The sequence below is a fragment of the Dendrobates tinctorius genome, unplaced genomic scaffold (assembly GCF_039654945.1).
Source record: "Dendrobates tinctorius isolate UK_male_01 unplaced genomic scaffold, ASM3965494v1 ptg000070l, whole genome shotgun sequence".
NCBI classification, from domain to species: domain Eukaryota; kingdom Metazoa; phylum Chordata; class Amphibia; order Anura; family Dendrobatidae; genus Dendrobates; species Dendrobates tinctorius.
Window position 1 is genome coordinate 59104826 of NW_027361738.1, and position 17675 is coordinate 59122500.

At 48.1% G+C, this 17675-nt stretch overlaps 1 long non-coding RNA gene across 1 annotated transcript in view; it reads right to left on the reverse strand.

The window, feature by feature from the left end:
• Nucleotides 1–16917: 16917 nt before the first annotated feature.
• The window catches only part of LOC141095601 (uncharacterized), a 4867-nt gene continuing 4109 nt past the window's right edge, over nucleotides 16918–17675 (reverse strand). The window contains exon 2 of the long non-coding RNA XR_012233435.1: nucleotides 16918–17389. This is a non-coding gene — a long non-coding RNA (uncharacterized lncRNA). The remainder of the gene's footprint in view (nucleotides 17390–17675) is intronic.

Here is a 17675-nt window from a genome sequence, read left to right on the forward strand (position 1 = left end):
CAGGGATTCCCTAGCGAGGAGACTTATTTGATTGTTTTCTATGTTGGGACAGCAATTTTTGGGGAGCACTATACTCTGGAGAATGATAGATGGGGCCCACCATACACTGGAACATTCCAAAGGTGGACATCAGACACTGGAGCAGCATTTACAGGGCCCATTATACACTAGAGCATTAGAAATGGGGCCCATTATGTTTGGAGCATTATTTGGGCCCATAAGACAGTGGAGCTTCATCCATGGGGACCAACATATACTGTAGCATTATGTGGAGCTCATCATATACTGTTTCAAACATTATATGGGACCAATGATTTTGTATGGAGAAATAGATGGGCCTCGTCATGAGATGTAAAAAGTGAGGTATTTTTCATTGTACTATACCGCTATTTCTCTGCCGTATCGGAGCATGATGAGTTGTGGTATGTGTTAAAGGGGCGCTCTTTCGCCCAGGGCACATGAAAACCTGCAGCCAGCCCTCCCCCCCCACAAATTTAGCCAAATAACCCCCATTTTTCAGTGCGTAACTTGTATTATGAAGTTAATTAAGGTTGACAAGCTTAAGTAAGAAGAATTGATGCTTTTGGCATTCAAATGGGCACTGTAGGTGTGTTTCCTGTCCTCCTCTCACTGCCGACTTTTATTCCCCATTGACTTACATTGGGTTTCGTGTTTCGGGACGACCCCGACTTTTCCCTATAATCGGACGATCTTGCTCGACCCGACTTTTGGAAAAGTCGGGTTTCACGAAACGAAACGCGACCCTAAAAAAGCAAAAGTCGCTTAACTCTAGCCTCCACACATTGCCTGACCAGCAAACATAGATGAAGGGTGATGTTGGTCCAGACACAGGTGCACAATTAAATAAAGCTTGGGGCAGGGTGGGGCTGCCGTGTGTGTGCACAGCAGCCTAATCCATCACAATGAACACAGAAAAATTATGGCGGACATAACCAAGCGTGCACGGCAACAGTGGTGGTGAGCCACAAACCAACAAGAAAATAGGGGGGGAAGACAAGGGTCTTTCAATTCTTTTTTGAGCGATTTTCTTCCTTGGAAAATTATTCCAGTTCTGAGATTCCTGCGTCGTCTTGCATCCTCTGCTATTTTGAGGTCTAGCCACAGATTTTCAATGATGTTCAGATCAGGGGACTGTGAGGGCCATTGTAAAACCTTCATCTTTTGAAGTAGTCTTTGTGGATTTTGATGTGGGTTTAGGAAGGATCATTAGCCATTTGTAGAATCCATCCCCCTTTCAACTTCAGCTTTTTACAGATGGTGTTGTTTGCATCAAGAATTTGTTTAAATTTAATTGAATCCATTCTTCTCTCCACCCGTGAAATGTTCCCCGTGCCATTGTTTGCAACACAACCCCAAAGCATGATTGATCCACCCCCATGTTTATTGGTTGGCAAGATGTTATTTTCCTGAAATTCTGCACCCTTTTTCTCCACACATACCTTTGATCTTTGTGGCCAAATAGTTCTATTTTAACCTCATCGGTCTACAGGACTTGTTTCCAAAATACATCAGGCTTGTTTAATGTTCTTTGGCATACTTCTGATGCAGAGTTTTATGGTGAGGACTCAGAAGAGATTTTCTTCTGATGACTCTTCCATGAAGACCATTGAGCTGAAAAAATAGTGATTTTATCACTAATGAGTAGTAAACCTGATTCCACGTATTCCTTCATGTTCATGAACTCTGTATAACCTCACAACCACCAATTGTCATCTTTCTGCCTATGCACAGTGTACACAAAAAAGCTACCAACCAGAGCTGTGGGCAGAGTTATCAGCATTCAGAGAACTGATAGATCTGCAACAGAGAAAACTTGTGATTTTATCCAAACTACAGCAACCAGCCCGATAAGTGACACATCGCTGGAATCAGGGTTACTGTCCCTACATCATGCTGCTGTCAAATATGGTAGAAAAAACTTGGTCACATACTTTTTTTTTAAAAGGTGCAAATTAAATAATGAATAAGGCACAGATATAAAAGTTACCATTTTCACTTCAGAAAAAGCATAAAAAAATGATGAATCAGCTCCCAAATGTCCTTTTCGCCAGGTCTTACAATCTGGAGCTGCGAGACTAAAGTGACAAATGTGAAAGCAGTCGTCTCATCGTCTCAGGCTTCTTTATACAATTTTAATGTAACTAGTAGGGCTGTTGAGTCGGTAAGCCAAACCTGCGACTCCGACTCCTCAATTTCCCTTACACCGACTCCACGACTCCGACATATATTGCTTATATTTAAGTGAAAAATTTATTGTAGTACAATGTGAACATCAGACATTTAATCATTTTTATGATACAATAATCAAGACATTTAGATAGAACATAATATCTATTTATTGGAATAAAACTTTAGAACACAAAAAACTGTAATAAATTGTAAATATGTAATACACTGTAATATCGATTACATATATATATATACAGTGTATATATATATATGTATAAATATATAAAACACTATGTAATAAACTATGTAAGTGGCAAAAAACAGTTTTCAACAAAAACATACTAAATAACATTTGTGCAGTCTATGAATTTGTTCTAAGAAATAGAATTGCCTCCATCAGATCCTCCTTCATAGATGACCTCAAATCTGACCTAATAATTTTAAGGCTAGAGAACAACCTCTCTACAGTAACTTGGGTTGGAGGCAAAGCCGTAACCACATGGGCAACATCTCTAACAATTTCCGGGTATAAAGGAATTGCCTCATGCACAGTCAGTTTTGATGAACAGTTGAATTTTTCCTTTTCTTTGAGAGCAAGTGAAACATTTTGCTGAAATATGGTCAATCTGCTTGCTATAGGAGACGGAGTGAAATCTTTTTCCTTGCAGCAACGCTTTGCCTGCTCCATATCATCCAAATACTTGTCAAAGTCAAACTCCTCATCTGATGAGGATGAAGATATGGCAGCAGTAGCACTGTCAGGACCCGAGTCCTCTTGCGCCTGGCAGTCCTCCTGAAGGCCACTCATCCCAACTGCTACCTCAGTCAGAGCTTCTTTTCCTTTAGTAAGCTGTTGATCATCAAGCAATATACGATGACTTGGGTCCACATAAACAGCTGCCAGAAAAATTTTATTTTCCAATAGCTGTGTCTCTCTCCGTTTCATTGAAGCAGAAATGCCATCTGCGATTAAATCTCCTCTTTGGGACAGGCAAAATAGCAAGTTCTTCCACTCCCTTATGAAAATGCCAGGAGTAGTGTTGAGCATTCCGATACCGCAAGTATCGGGTATCGGCCGATATTAGCTGTATCGGAATTCCGATACTTAGTTCCGATACTTTTTTCATATCGAATACCGGAATCGGAAGTTCCCATAATGCTAGGAGCCCGCTCGATTTAATTCAGCCAATGGGGATCCTCAGAAGTGTGGGCACATCCTGTTAGGCATGTAGGCATGTTAACTACTGGCATGGCTGTGATTGGCTGCTGAAATGATGTCATGATGCACTATAAAAAGCGCTGAAGCCGCCATTTCTGGTCACTCTGCTGTGAATTCAGTTAGGGACAGGCTGCTGTTGAAGACTGTGAGGGACAGTTAGAAATAGCGATCATCAAACATATCTATTGCTCTACCCAGGCTACATAATCCACCACTGTAGCATTTTTGTAGCCCAGCAGCGCTGTTTTAATAGCTGTCTGCAAGGGCTGTGTGAGTGCAGACCCACGCTGTGTAGTGTGTCCTGCAGGCACGTCTGCTTGTAGGCCACCCAGCCTGTGTCTCTGCCTCATACACATTTTTCTTTTATTGCTGCTTTTTTTTTCTCCTGTATAGTGTGCTTCCATACGTATCCATATACGTTGGTTGCAAACACTAAAGGAGTGGACAGCGGAGCCTTTCAGCAGCCTTTCAGTGCTATAGCCCATTTCTCTGCACTGTTTTTGGCTGTCTGATAGGTCTCTCTGTGTGTGAGTGCAGCTCACGTTGCAGTGTGTTCTACAGCCACCGCTAGCTGTAGTCCGCTCAGCGTGCGTCACTGCCTCATACATAGTCCTTTTTTTGCAGCTAATTTAGCCAGATTTTTGCTCCTATATTAGTGTGCTTCCAACCGCATCCATTGTCATTGGTTGGTTGCAAACACTATATAGGATTAGATAGAGGAGCCTTTTTGCTGGCTTGTGCCAGACTAGTATCACCCTATTTTTTGGAGCCTCATCAATTGCATTGTAGGTTAGCTTCCTGCATTGTAATCGCTCCAAAAAGTTTGTGATACTATAGCTTTCAAACTTTGGTCACATCCTTTTCTCCCCCCCCCCCCCAAAAAAAAGGAAATAAAGTTCACCAAACACTCCACTTTACAGTTGTCTAGGCCACATTAGATCATATTAAAGTGTAGTACACACACTCTTAGCCAAATTAGTGTTTCTTATACTGGTTAGCAGGTGTTCAGGAATAAGAACACTAAGCCACCCCTTTTTTACTTTTCTGCCTATCTTTATCAGTCTACCAAGATGAAGAAGGCAGGGAGTAAGGCACGTGGTCGTGGCTGTGGAGTTTCAGCAGGGAGAGGACGGGGGGATTCAGCAGGGAGAGGACGTGGGGATTCGGTGTCTGCTGCGGCCACCAGTGACCCGGCATCCCCCACTTTTACCAGGCAACAGTCCTTCATGCACAGCTTTGTAGGACCTCGCCGTACCCCACTGCTGCGTGACAAACAAATTGAAGCCGTTGTCGGATGGATGGCAGCTAACGCATCCACTTCAATGACTTACGCATCCTCCCAAGGCCAGAGCACTGAAGAGCAACTATCTGTCTCTTCACCACCTGCCAAATTGCCCAGGCAGTCTGAGAGCCCTGGACAGGAGCCATCTCAATCTTTACTTCTGTTCTCAGAATCTGTTGGCTTGGAAAGAGGTGGCCAGCCAAGCAGCATTCTAGAGCGTGAAGAAGAGGGAGTATGCAGTGATGCGCAACTGCTTTGTCCCTCTGAATCTGAAGAGGCGGGTGGGCCAGTGCCTATTGTCAGCACACCTCAGTGCTCATCTGATGATGATAAGACTCAGTTGCCAATTTCTGGTGCGTACGGTGCTGGCGAGACAACCCAGGACCAGCCGGTGCTTGAAGAGGGGAGTGGAGATGATGAGGTCCTTGAACCATCATGGCGTCAGCCACAGGAAGGTGGTGGGAGCAGCTCTGAGGAAGAGATTCCCCGAACGGCCAAAAGAGGAGGGAGAGGGCGGGGGCAGACTTGGTTGCCTGTAGCCTCCACTTTGGCACCCGTGAGGAGCAATCCTCTTCCAAAACACAAACGGGCGCTCCCAGGACTTGCAGTGCGTGGTCTTTTTTTGACACAGTTGCAGATGACATTTGCTTTGTCAAATGCAAGCTGTGTCATCAGAAAGTTAAACGAGGGAAAAATGTGAGCAACCTCAATACCACAAATATGTGGAAACATGTGCGTACCAAGCACGAGGTGGAGTTACACAGACACACTGAAGATGTAGGCCAACCTTCAGCAGCACCTACCACCTCTTCAGCTCGTGTTGGGGCCTCTTCCTCCAGCTCACACACAGCTGGTTCGGCTTCCTCACTGGAACGCCATGGAGGAACCACTGCCACTGTTGTCCAGAGACCCAGTGAAATTCCACCCACTGAACCACGTTCGCAGTCATCAGCACACTCCCAGGCCACTCACCAGCAATCGGTAGCACAGGCATGGGAGAAAAAGCGGCCATACTCGGCAAACCATCCCCGAGCACTGGCTCTGAATGCCGGCATTGCCAAACTACTGGCCCTTGAGATGCTGTCATTCAGGCTGGTGGAGACTGACACCTTCCGGAACTTTATGTCATTGGCAGTTCCACAATACAATGTGCCCAGCCGCTTTTATTTCAGCAGGCAAGCCGTCCCTGCCCTGCAAAAGCATGTGGAGGGAAAAATTAAAAATGCGCTACTAAATGCCGTCAGTAGCAAGGTCCACCTGACCACCGATGCGTGGACCAGTAGCCATGGACAGGGACGATACCTTTCCCTCACTGCCCATTGGGTCAATGTTGTGGAGCCGGGTACAGATCTGGAGAGTGGCTCTGTACGTATTCTGCCAACTCCAAGGATTGCAGGAATGCAGTCTGTACATATTGAGTCCTCCTCCTACTCTAGTTCCTCGGAATCAGCACTGCGTGAGCCTGTTAGGCCAGATATGAGCACAGGTGTGGCCAAACGTCAACAGGCCGTCCTTAAATTAATTTCTTTGGGGAATCGGAGCCACACAGCACAGGAGCTCTGGAATGCCATCAAGCAGGAGAGCGATGTGTGGTTTGTGCCAGCGAATCTCCAGCCAGGTTTGGTAGTGAGTGACAATGGCCGAAATCTAGTGGCAGCTCTGGGCCTAGGCAACCTCACTCACATACCATGTCTGGCACACGTGCTCAATTTGGTCGTGCAGAGCTTTCTGAGGGACTATCCGGATCTTGATGCACTGCTGCACAAGGTTCGCCTAGAGTGTGCTCACTTGCGGCGTTCCAGCATGGCAAGATCGCGCATTGCATCTCTGCAACGACGATTCCGCCTGCCAGAACATCGCATCATATGTGACCTCCCCACGAGGTGGAATTCAACGTTACATATGTTGGAGCGGTTGTGTGAGCATCAGGCAGCAGTAATGGAGTACCAGCTGCATCAGGCGCAAACAAGTCTCACTGTGCGCCGGACACACTTCACCACCACTGAGTGGGCCACTATGAAGGACATCTGCCAAGTTTTGCGTGCCTTCGATGACTCCACGCGGATGGCCAGTGCAGATGATGCACTAATCAGCATGACTGTCCCCCTCATCTGTCTGCTTCAAAAAACCTTACAAGCACTAAGTGAGGAGGTTTTTGAAGAGGTCGAGGATGAGCAGTCAGAAATGCCATCTGCTTCTGGCAAATCTGCGCAACGTGCTTCCACACAAAGGCCCAGGCAGGGGACACTTAGTGAGGAGGATGACGAGGAGTCAATGTAGGAGGAGGAACACATCTCTCCAGAGGAGGGAGGTACACAAGGCTCTAGTAGTCAGTGTGTACAGCGAGGGTGGGGTGATGCTGAGCAGGCAGAGATGCTGCCTCAAGCTGGGGACAGCGTTTCCGGTCCAGTTGGCAGTCTGCAGCACATGGTTGATTTCATGCTGCAGTGCTTGTTAAATGACCGCCGCATCGCCAACATTCTCCACACGGCTGATTATTGGGTGTACACCCTCCTAGATCCTCGCTACCGGGACAACTTACAAAGCCTCATACCACAGTTGAACCGGGAGCGAAAAATGCGGGAGTACCAAGAAACACTTGTGCAGGCCATCATGTTCTCCATTCCCCCTGCAAGTGTTGCTGGTAGTGCTTTTCAAAGCAGCCATGTGGGTAGAGGCAGTGGAGGAAGCTCTGCACAAAGAGGTAGCAGAGGCAGTGCCGCAGGACAAGGCAAGGCCAGTATGGCCCAAATGTGGAAAAGTTTTGTGGGACCGCCACAAACGGCTACACCATCACAGACGGCTCCAGTCAGCAGGAGGCAACGTTTCCGTCAGATGGTGACAGACTACTTGTCGTGCCCTGTAAGTGTTCTCCCAGACGGCTCTTCCCCGTTCAAGTATTGGGTCTCTAAGCTGGATACATGGCCAGAGCTTAGCCAGTATGCATTGGAGGTGCTGGCTTGCCCTGCTGCCAGTGTATTATCGGAACGTGTCTTTAGTGCTGCAGGTGGTGTGGTAACAGACCGTCGCACGCGACTATACGCCGATAATGTTGACCGGCTTACTTTTGTGAAAATGAACAAGGCCTGGATCTCACCTGAATTTGCCAGTCCTCTTCCAGAATAAATAATTGGCTGGCAACAGGATCCAGGTCTCCTGTTGTGTTCATGTTTCTATGACCTGAACTTTATTTCCTGGGCAACAGCAACGCCCGTTGTTGCTCAGAAGTGCTGTCCGCACAGACAAAACACTCGCTCATGTGTAAGTGGGGTTCGGTAACGTCAGCTGATCCCCTGCTGTGTGTACGGCAAACTCTCCTGCTGCCTACAACTTCTGACTACCTCTGATTTAATATGTTCTCTGATTTGCCCTCTGTCTCCACTGTTTTGAGTATTTCCTCCGGCCTACAACACCGCCTGTTTCTGCTCTCAAGTGCCGTCTGCACAATCCACACTTGTTCCTGTGTTACCTGGGTCCTGTAACATCTGCTCATCTCCAGAGGTGAGCACGGCAATGTCTCCTGCTTTGTCTACATTCCCACTACTTGTAGTGGAAATGTGGACAGAGCAGGAGACATTGCCTGACTCACCTCTAGGGAGAAGCTGGTGTTACAGAACCCCAGTAACACAGGAACAAGTGTGGGTTGTGCAGACGGCATTTCAGAGCAGCAACTGGCGTGGTTGGAAGCCAGAGGAAATACTCGAAACAGAGTGAAGACAGAGGCCTAATTGGAGTACGTTGACAGTTAGTAGTAGTCTAGAAACAATCGCAAACTGCCACCAAGTAGGCCTCGGCCTACTACCTGATTTTCCCTGGGCTCCGACACCACCAGTTGGGCTCAGAAGTGCTGTCCGCACAGACAAAACACTCGCTCATGTGTAAGTGGGGTTCGGTAACGTCAGCTGATCCCCTGCTGTGTGTACGGCAAACTGCTGCTGCCTCCAAATTCAAACAACGTCTGATCTTAAATTGCCTCCAAGTAGGCCTCAGCCTACAAAATGACTATCCCTGGGCTCCAACATCGTCAGTTGTTGCTCGGAAGTGCTGTCCACACAGAAAAAAACACTTGTTCATGTGAAAGTGGGGGTCGGTAACGTCGGCTGATCCCCTGCTGTGTGGAGGGCAAAGTGTCCTGCTCCCTCCAAAGTCAAAATACCTCAGCTTTACACCTGGCTCCTAGTAGGCTTCGACCTGCACCCTGATTGTCCCTGGGTTCCAGCAACGCTAGTTGGTGTTCGGAAGTGCTGTCCACACAGAAAAACACACTCGTTCATGTGAAAGTGGGGTTCGGTAACATCAGCTGATCCCCTGCTGTGTGGAGGGCAAACTGCTGCTGACTCCAAATTCAAACAACGTCTGATCTTAAACTGCCTCCAAGTAGGCCTCAGCCTACAAAATGACTATCCCTGGGCTCCAACATCATCAGTTGTTGCTCGGAAGTGCTGTCCACACAGAAAAAAACACTTGTTCATGTGAAAGTGGTGGTCGGTAACGTCGGCTGATCCCCTGCTGTGTGTATGGCAAAGTGTCCTGCTCCCTCCAAAGTCAAAATACCTCAGCTTTACACCTGGCTCCTAGTAGGCTTCGGCCTGCACCCTGATTGTCCCTGGGTTCCAGCAACGCTAGTTGGTGTTCGGAAGTGCTGTCCACACAGAAAAACACACTCGTTCATGTGAAAGTGGGGTTCGGTAACGTCAGCTGATCCCCTGCTGTGTGGAGGGCAAACTGCTGCTGCCTCCAAATTCAAAATACCTCAGCTTTACACCTGGCTCCTAGTAGACCTCGGCCTGCACAATGATTGTCCCTGGGCTCCAACAACGCCAGTTGGTGCTCGGAAGTGCTGTCCACACAGAAAAACACACTCGTCATGTGAAAGTGGGGTTCAGTAACGTCAGCTGATCCCCTGCTGTGTGGAGGGCAAACTGCTGCTGCCTCCAAATTGTAACTACTTCAGATTTAAACATTCTCTGATTTGGCCTCTGTCTCCACTCTGTCTCTAGTATTTCCCCTGACCTCCAACACCGCCAGTTCCTGCTCACAGTTGCCGTCCACGCATTCCACACGTGTTCCTGTGGTTCTGTAACATCAGCAGATCCCCTGATGTGTGTCCGCCACTGTCTCCTGCGCTGTCCACCTTCCCACTGCAAGCGGTGGGAATGTGGACAGAGCAGGAGACAGTGGCAGACACACATCAGGGGATCTGCTGACATTACAGAACCCCAGTAACCCAGGAACACGTGTGGATTGGGCAGACGGCTGCTGTACGCATAAACTGGCGGTGTTGGTGGTCACGTGAAATCCTGGAAACAGAGTGGAGACAGATGCCTAATTGGAGCACGTTGACAGTCTGTTGTAGCCTACAAACAATCTAAAACTGCCACCAAGTAGGCCTCGGCCTACACCATAATTCTCCCTGGGCTCCAACAACGCTAGTTGTTGCTCGGAAGTGCTGTCCACACAGAAAAACACACTTGTTCATGTGAAAGTGGGGGTCAGTAACGTCAGCTGATCCCCTGCTGTGTGGAGGGCAAAGTGTCCTGCTCCCTCCAAAGTCAAACAACGTCTTATCTTAAATTGCCTCCAAGTAGGCCTCAGCCTACAAAATGACTATCCCTGGGCTCCAACATCGTCAGTTGTTGCTCGGAAGTGCTGTCCACACAGAAAAACACACTCGTTCATGTGAAAGTGGGGGTCAGTAACGTCAGCTGATCCCCTGCTGTGTGGAGGGCAAACTGCTGCTGACTCCAAATTGTAACTACTTCAGATTTAAACATTCTCTGATTTGGCCTCTGTCTCCACTCTGTCTCTAGTATTTCCCCTGACCTCCAACACCGCCAGTTCCTGCTCACAGTTGCCGTCCACGCATTCCACACGTGTTCCTGTGTTACTGGGGTTCTGTAACGTCAGCAGATCCCCCAATATGTGTCCTCCACTGTCTCCTGCGCTGTCCACCTTCCCACTGCAAGCGGTGGGAATGTGGACAGAGCAGGAGACAGTGGCAGACACACATCAGGGGATCTGCTGACATTACAGAACCCCAGTAACCCAGGAACACGTGTGGATTGGGCAGACGGCCGCTGTACGCATAAACTGGCGGTGTTGGTGGTCACGTGAAATCCTGGAAACAGAATGGAGACAGATGCCTAATTGGAGCACGTTGACAGTCTGTTGTAGCCTACAAACAATCTAAAACTGCCACCAAGTAGGCCTCGGCCTACACCATAATTCTCCCTGGGCTCCAACAACGCTAGTTGTTGCTCGGAAGTGCTGTCCACACAGAAAAACACACTCGTTCATGTGAAAGTGGGGGTCAGTAACGTCAGCTGATCCCCTGCTGTGTGGAGGGCAAAGTGTCCTGCTCCCTCCAAAGTCAAACAACGTCTTATCTTAAACTGCCTTCAAGTAGGCCTCAGCCTACAAAATGACTATCCCTGGGCTCCAACATCGTCAGTTGTTGCTCGGAAGTGCTGTCCACACAGAAAAACACACTCGTTCATGTGAAAGTGGGGGTCGGTAATGTCAGCTGATCCCCTGCTGTGTGGAGGGCAAACTGCTGCTGACTCCAAATTCAAACAACGTCTGATCTTAAACTGCCTCCAAGTAGGCCTCAGCCTACAAAATGACTATCCCTGGGCTCCAACATCGTCAGTTGTTGCTCGGAAGTGCTGTCCACACAGAAAAAAACACTTGTTCATGTGAAAGTGGTGGTCGGTAACGTCGGCTGATCCCCTGCTGTGTGTATGGCAAAGTGTCCTGCTCCCTCCAAAGTCAAAATACCTCAGCTTTACACCTGGCTCCTAGTAGGCCTCGGCCTGCACCATGATTGTCCCTGGGCTCCAACAACGCCAGTTGGTGCTCGGAAGTGCTGTCCACACAGAAAAACACACTCGTTCATGTGAAAGTGGGGTTCGGTAACGTCAGCTGATCCCCTGCTGTGTGGAGGGCAAACTGCTGCTGCCTCCAAATTGTAACTACTTCAGATTTAAACATTCTCTGATTTGGCCTCTGTCTCCACTCTGTCTCTAGTATTTCCCCTGACCTCCAACACCGCCAGTTCCTGCTCACAGTTGCCGTCCACGCATTCCACACTTGTTCCTGGTGTTCTGTAACGTGAGCTGATCCCCCAATGTGTGTCCGGCACTGTCTCCTGCGCTGTCCACCTTCCCACTGCAAGTGGTGGGAATGTGGACAGAGCAGGAGACATTGGCAGACAAACATCAGGGGATCTGCTGACATTACAGAACACCAGTAACACAGGAACACGTGTGGATTGTGCAGACGGCTACTGTACGCATAAACTGGCGGTGTTGGTGGTCACGTGAAATCCTGGAAACAGAGTGGAGACAGATGCCTAATTGGAGCACGTTGACAGTCTGTTGTAGCTACAATCTAAAACTACCACCAAGTAGGCCTCGGCCTACACCATGATTGTCCCTGGGCTCCAACAACGCCAGTTGGTGCTCGGCAGTGTCTTTGGCACGGGGACTCCCTGTTGCCCAGCCTGGTTCCAGCACGCCTGCTGTTTCCGGGTAGTGTCAAGGTCACTATGCCACCAATCCGTTGTCCTGTCGTCTTGCGGCTGGGTTAGCCGACTCTACGGTGCCTGCAGTTTAGGTGACTCCTATGTGGGCTGCGGGAACAGGCACTGAAGGCTGGATCCGTAGTGCCAATGGGACATGGACCCCCTGTAGGACTGTGGGTTTCGGTAACTGCGGCCGGCTTGCGGCCTGGCTACTTTGCTTTGAATGGGTACCTTCTGCTACCCACCCGGGTTCCAGCACTGCCTGCTGGTTCTCGCCAGAGCCTTTGGCCTAGGTGCCTCCATCTCGGTATCCGAAGTCCAGCACCGTCAGCTGGTCCTTGGTAGTGCTTTTTAGCACAGGTACCTTCTGCTTAGTAACCGTGGTCCAGCACCGTCAGTTGGTCCTCGGTAGTGCCATTGGCTCTTGTAGCTTTTGCTACCCATCTGGGTTCCAGCACCGTCAGCTGGTTCTCGGCAGTGTCTTTGGCACGGGGACTCCCTGTTGCCCAGCCTGGTTCCAGCACGCCTGCTGTTTCCGGGTAGTGTCAAGGTCACTATGCCACCAATCCGTTGTCCTGTCGTCTTGCGGCCGGGTTAGCCGACTCTACGGTGCCTGCAATTTAGGTGACTCCTATGTGGGCTGCGGGAACTGGCACTGAAGGCTGGATCCTAGTGCCAATGGGACATGGACCCCCTGTAGGACTGTGGGTTTCGGTAACTGCGGCCGGCTTGCGGCCTGGCTACTTTGCTTTGAATGGGTACCTTCTGCTACCCACCCGGGTTCCAGCACTGTCTGCTGGTTCTCGCCAGAGCCTTTGGCCTAGTTGCCTCCATCTCGGTATCCGAAGTCCAGCACCGTCAGCTGGTCCTTGGTAGTGCTTATTAGCACAGGTACCTTCTGCTTAGTAACCGTGGTCCAGCACCGTCAGTTGGTCCTCGGTAGTGTCATTGGCTCTTGTAGCTTTTGCTACCCATCTGGGTTCCAGCACCGTCAGCTGGTTCTCGGCAGTGTCTTTGGCACGGGGACTCCCTGTTGCCCAGCCTGGTTCCAGCACGCCTGCTGTTTCCGGGTAGTGTCAAGGTCACTATGCCACCAATCCGTTGTCCTGTCGTCTTGCAGCCGGGTTAGCCGACTCTACGGTGCCTGCAGTTTAGGTGACTCCTATGTGGGCTGCGGGAACTGGCACTGAAGGCTGGATCCGTAGTGCCAATGGGACATGGACCCCCTGTAGGACTGTGGGTTTCGGTAACTGCGGCCGGCTTGCGGCCTGGCTACTTTGCTTTGAATGGGTACCTTCTGCTACCCACCCGGGTTCCAGCACTGCCTGCTGGTTCTCACCAGAGCCTTTGGCCTAGGTGCCTCCATCTCGGTATCCGAAGTCCAGCACCGTCAGCTGGTCCTTGGTAGTGCTTTTCAGCACAGGTACCTTCTGCTTCGTAACCGTGGTCCAGCACCGTCAGATGGTCCTCGGTAGTGCCATTGGCTCTTGTAGCTTTTGCTACCCATCTGGGTTCCAGCACCGTCAGCTGGTTCTCAGCAGTGTCTTTGGCATGGGGACTCCCTGTTGCCCAGCCTGTTTTCAGCACGCCTGCTGTTTCCGGGTAGTGTCAAGGTCACTATGCCACCAATCCGTTGTCCTGTCATCTTGCGGCCGGGTTAGCCGACTCTACGGTGCCTGCAGTTTAGGTGACTCCTATGTGGGCTGCGGGAACTGGCACTGAAGGCTGGATCCGTAGTGCCAATGGGACATGGACCCCCTGTAGGACTGTCGGTTTCGGTAACTGCGGCCGGCTTGCGGCCTGGCTACTTTGCTTTGAATGGGTACCTTCTGCTACCCACCCGGGTTCCAGCACTGTCTGCTGGTTCTCGCCAGAGCCTTTGGCCTAGGTGCCTCCATCTCGGTATCCGAGGTCCATCACCGTCAGCTGGTCCTTGGTAGTGCTTTTTAGCACAGGTACCTTCTGCTTAGTACCTGTGGTCCAGCACCGTCAGTTGGTCCTCGGTAGTGCCATTGGCTCTTGTTCCTTCTGCTACCCATCCGGGTGCCAGCACTGTCTGCTGGTTCTCGCCACAGCCTTTGGCCTAGGTGCCTCCATCTCGGTATCCGAGGTCCAGCACCGTCAGCTGGTCCTTGGTAGTGCTTTTTAGCACAGGTACCTTCTGCTTAGTAACCGTGGTCCAGCACCGTCAGTTGGTCCTCGGTAGTGCCATTGGCTCTTGTTCCTTCTGCTACCCATCCGGGTGCCAGCACTGTCTGCTGGTTCTCGCCACAGCCTTTGGCCTAGGTGCCTCCATCTCGGTATCCGAGGTCCAGCACCGTCAGCTGGTCCTTGGTAGTGCTTTTTAGCACAGGTACCTTCTGCTTAGTAACCATGGTCCAGCACCGTCAGTTGGTCCTCGGTAGTGCCATTGGCTCTTGTTCCTTCTGCTACCCATCCGGGTGCCAGCACTGTCTGCTGGTTCTCGCCAGTTTCTCAGCCTTCTTGTACCTTCTGCTACATTTCCAAGATCAAGCTTTTTGAAATTGTCTTTGGTAATCCTTATTGATCTCCATGACGACGACCCTGATGATGACGACCCTGAAGACCACACCAAAGAAGACCAGAAATATGACCCTAAATAATAAGACCAAGAGGACAAAGAACATGAAGACAACCACCAAGATACAGAACAAAAGACAGAAGAACAAGCAGAAGAAGCAAAAGCAGAAGAACAGAAAGCAGAAGAACATTAAGCATAAGACTAAAAATCAGCATAGAAGAAATCAAAATTCTAAGCAGAAGAAGACTAAGCATTAAATGGGGGTGAGTCCGTTCCTCCTCGTGGTGCCCCTGGAAAATGCCTGCTGCTGCAGGCCAAACTGAACGCGGACAAATCCTGTTGTAAATCTTTTGTGACAGGCAGAACGTAAGGTGTAATGTTATAACTTTTATAGATAAGTACTACAGGAATGCCTGTCACCATAAGAAAATGAAGACAAAGAAGAATAGGAAGAAGATGAAGAAATAGCATATTAAAATTAATAATAGCTGAATAAGAAGAATATGAAGAATGGAAAAAAAAATTAATGGGGAGAAGATGAAGAAGAAGAAGATGATGAATAAGGTGAAGAAAAAGATGATGAAAAAAATGCTACTGCTGCGGATCATGAAGGAGAAAGTGTGGGAGAAGTACAAAAGAAGGTGAAGAGCATGGAAGTTGTGAAACATACATATCTGACAAAATATAAAAAAGGTTAACATAGTCAATATCTTTTTAACTCCGAACGTATTGAAAAAAAAAATTGGAATTAATGCTATGCCATGTGATTTGAATAAACCACTATGCTTTTAATGTCTCCTCCACCTCCCACAATACATTCTACATGATTCTTATTTGTTTTCAATTATGTAGAATTAGCCAACAAGGAAATAAAGGGCTTTTTTTAATTCCGATACCGGAAGTCCCATTGACTTGAATGGGACTTCCGGTATCGGAATCGGCGATACCCGATATTTTTTTCGTATCGGGCGATACCATCCGATACGATATTTTTGGGTATCGAACGGTATCGCTCAACACTAGCCAGGAGTTAAATCCTCAGCTTGTAATTTTTTAGTTACGGTAAATAGGTGATTAAGCAATTCCTTCAATTCAGCCACCTGTGTCCATTGACCTTCATTTAGGGTTATTTGAAGGTTCGCCATATCTATAAGAAACGGTTTTAGCCAGGATCAAAACTAGGGGGGGGGCAGAACCTCATACTGTTCCGCAGAATCTCATACTGCACACCTCAGCTGCTGCAGAACCTTATACTGCACACCCCTACACTTGAAAATAAAGCCTGCACCTTAAGATGTGGTGAATGCAGTCTATTTATTACAACTATCAGTTGATGTTGATGTGTTACTGAAGACGAGCAATGCCTGTTCTGGACGTCCTTTTGGGCAGTTATGAGATGTACCTGACTGGTGCTAAAAAAAAAAAAAAAGGAGTGTTGGTCTGTGTGCTACCCGGCTTTCATTCTTTTTGGTACAGATAAGATATGGATAGACAGATATGGATAAATGGATATATAGATAGAGCAGATTTCTAATCTGCTTTTGCTATTGAAAACATTATCTATAAGCTCAATAACCTTTCAGGTGATGTGGTTTTTAAAAAGCTGATCTGCTTTTGCAGCTGAAAAACGTATCCTCAAAAAACGCAGCAAAAACGCTGTGTGTGAATGTAGCCTTAGATCAGGAATAGAACAGTCATTTATAGGACATTTCATAACTTTCCCAAATTCCTATGAAAAAATATTCAGCACATTCTGCATTGAACTACTGTACCCAATTTATTATATATTTTAGGAGTCGGACCATTTTATACCGACTCCGACTTCAGCAAAATGAGCTCCGACTCCACTGCCCTGATTAGTACGTCGCCTAGTTAGACTTTCCTCCGCATTGTAAACCTGCAGATTTACTGTATTAATCTACATATAAAGTGATGCACGTCCCACTATATAAGTCTGTATGGTAAGAAACACTATAAACCTTCCCCTGGGATTCCGCATTTCCAGACTGTGCATCTGTTCCAAGCGATATACAGAAACCCAGTGACGTGGCCTGGAGTGTGGGAACATCTGCCCAGAGACCCGCTGCACTCCAACAGATGCTTAAAATGGGAAAATATGTGGAGACTCGTAGTTCATATTTATAATACACTCTACGGCCTAATGTAGGTGGAAAATCTTCATTACTGAGTTATGGGGTTTCAAACATCATCTATTGCAAACAGGTGCACAAACTACAACATAAATCCATGCGTTCTCCACTCAAACTCTAGTAGGAGGATGGGTTGGAATGAAGAGTTGAAAGATTTTAAAGGCCGATACCTTTTGCCATGAAAAAAAAGTGATTTTTACATGTTAGTAGCTTTTAGTTAATAAAATTGCTTTAAGTTTCAGTTTCGAATTTTCATTCCTGTTTTCTCTTGTGGGAGTGTCTCTCCCAGTAATATAGGCTGGACGGGAGCTCTGTGTGTCTCCGAGGTGCAGCTGTGTACACACTTGCTTTCATGTATCTGTACAGCTGTAATTTCCTCTTTATGTACTTTCCTTCTTCTCTTTTGCTTGTTTTCTTTGCTCTCTCTGCAATACTTTCTCCCCTCTCCACCTTGTAGGATCTGCGTACAACTCCCTTCTTCTTCCTAATGTTAATGAGAGAAGGGAGGGGGAGAGCAGGGATTTGCAGGGCAGACACTAGACACCGAGCTCTGCAGCCCACACTATACACACACTGCTCTGCAAGACGTACATTGCACACACAGCTCTGCAGTGTACACATTACACGCATACAGTGGTATGTACAGATTGAGCAGCCCTGGTCAAAATTACTGTTATGGTGAACAGTTAAGCAAGTTGAAGATGAATTGATTTATAAAAGGACTAAAGTTAAATAGGACACATTTCATTTGAATGCAAAATTTGGGCACC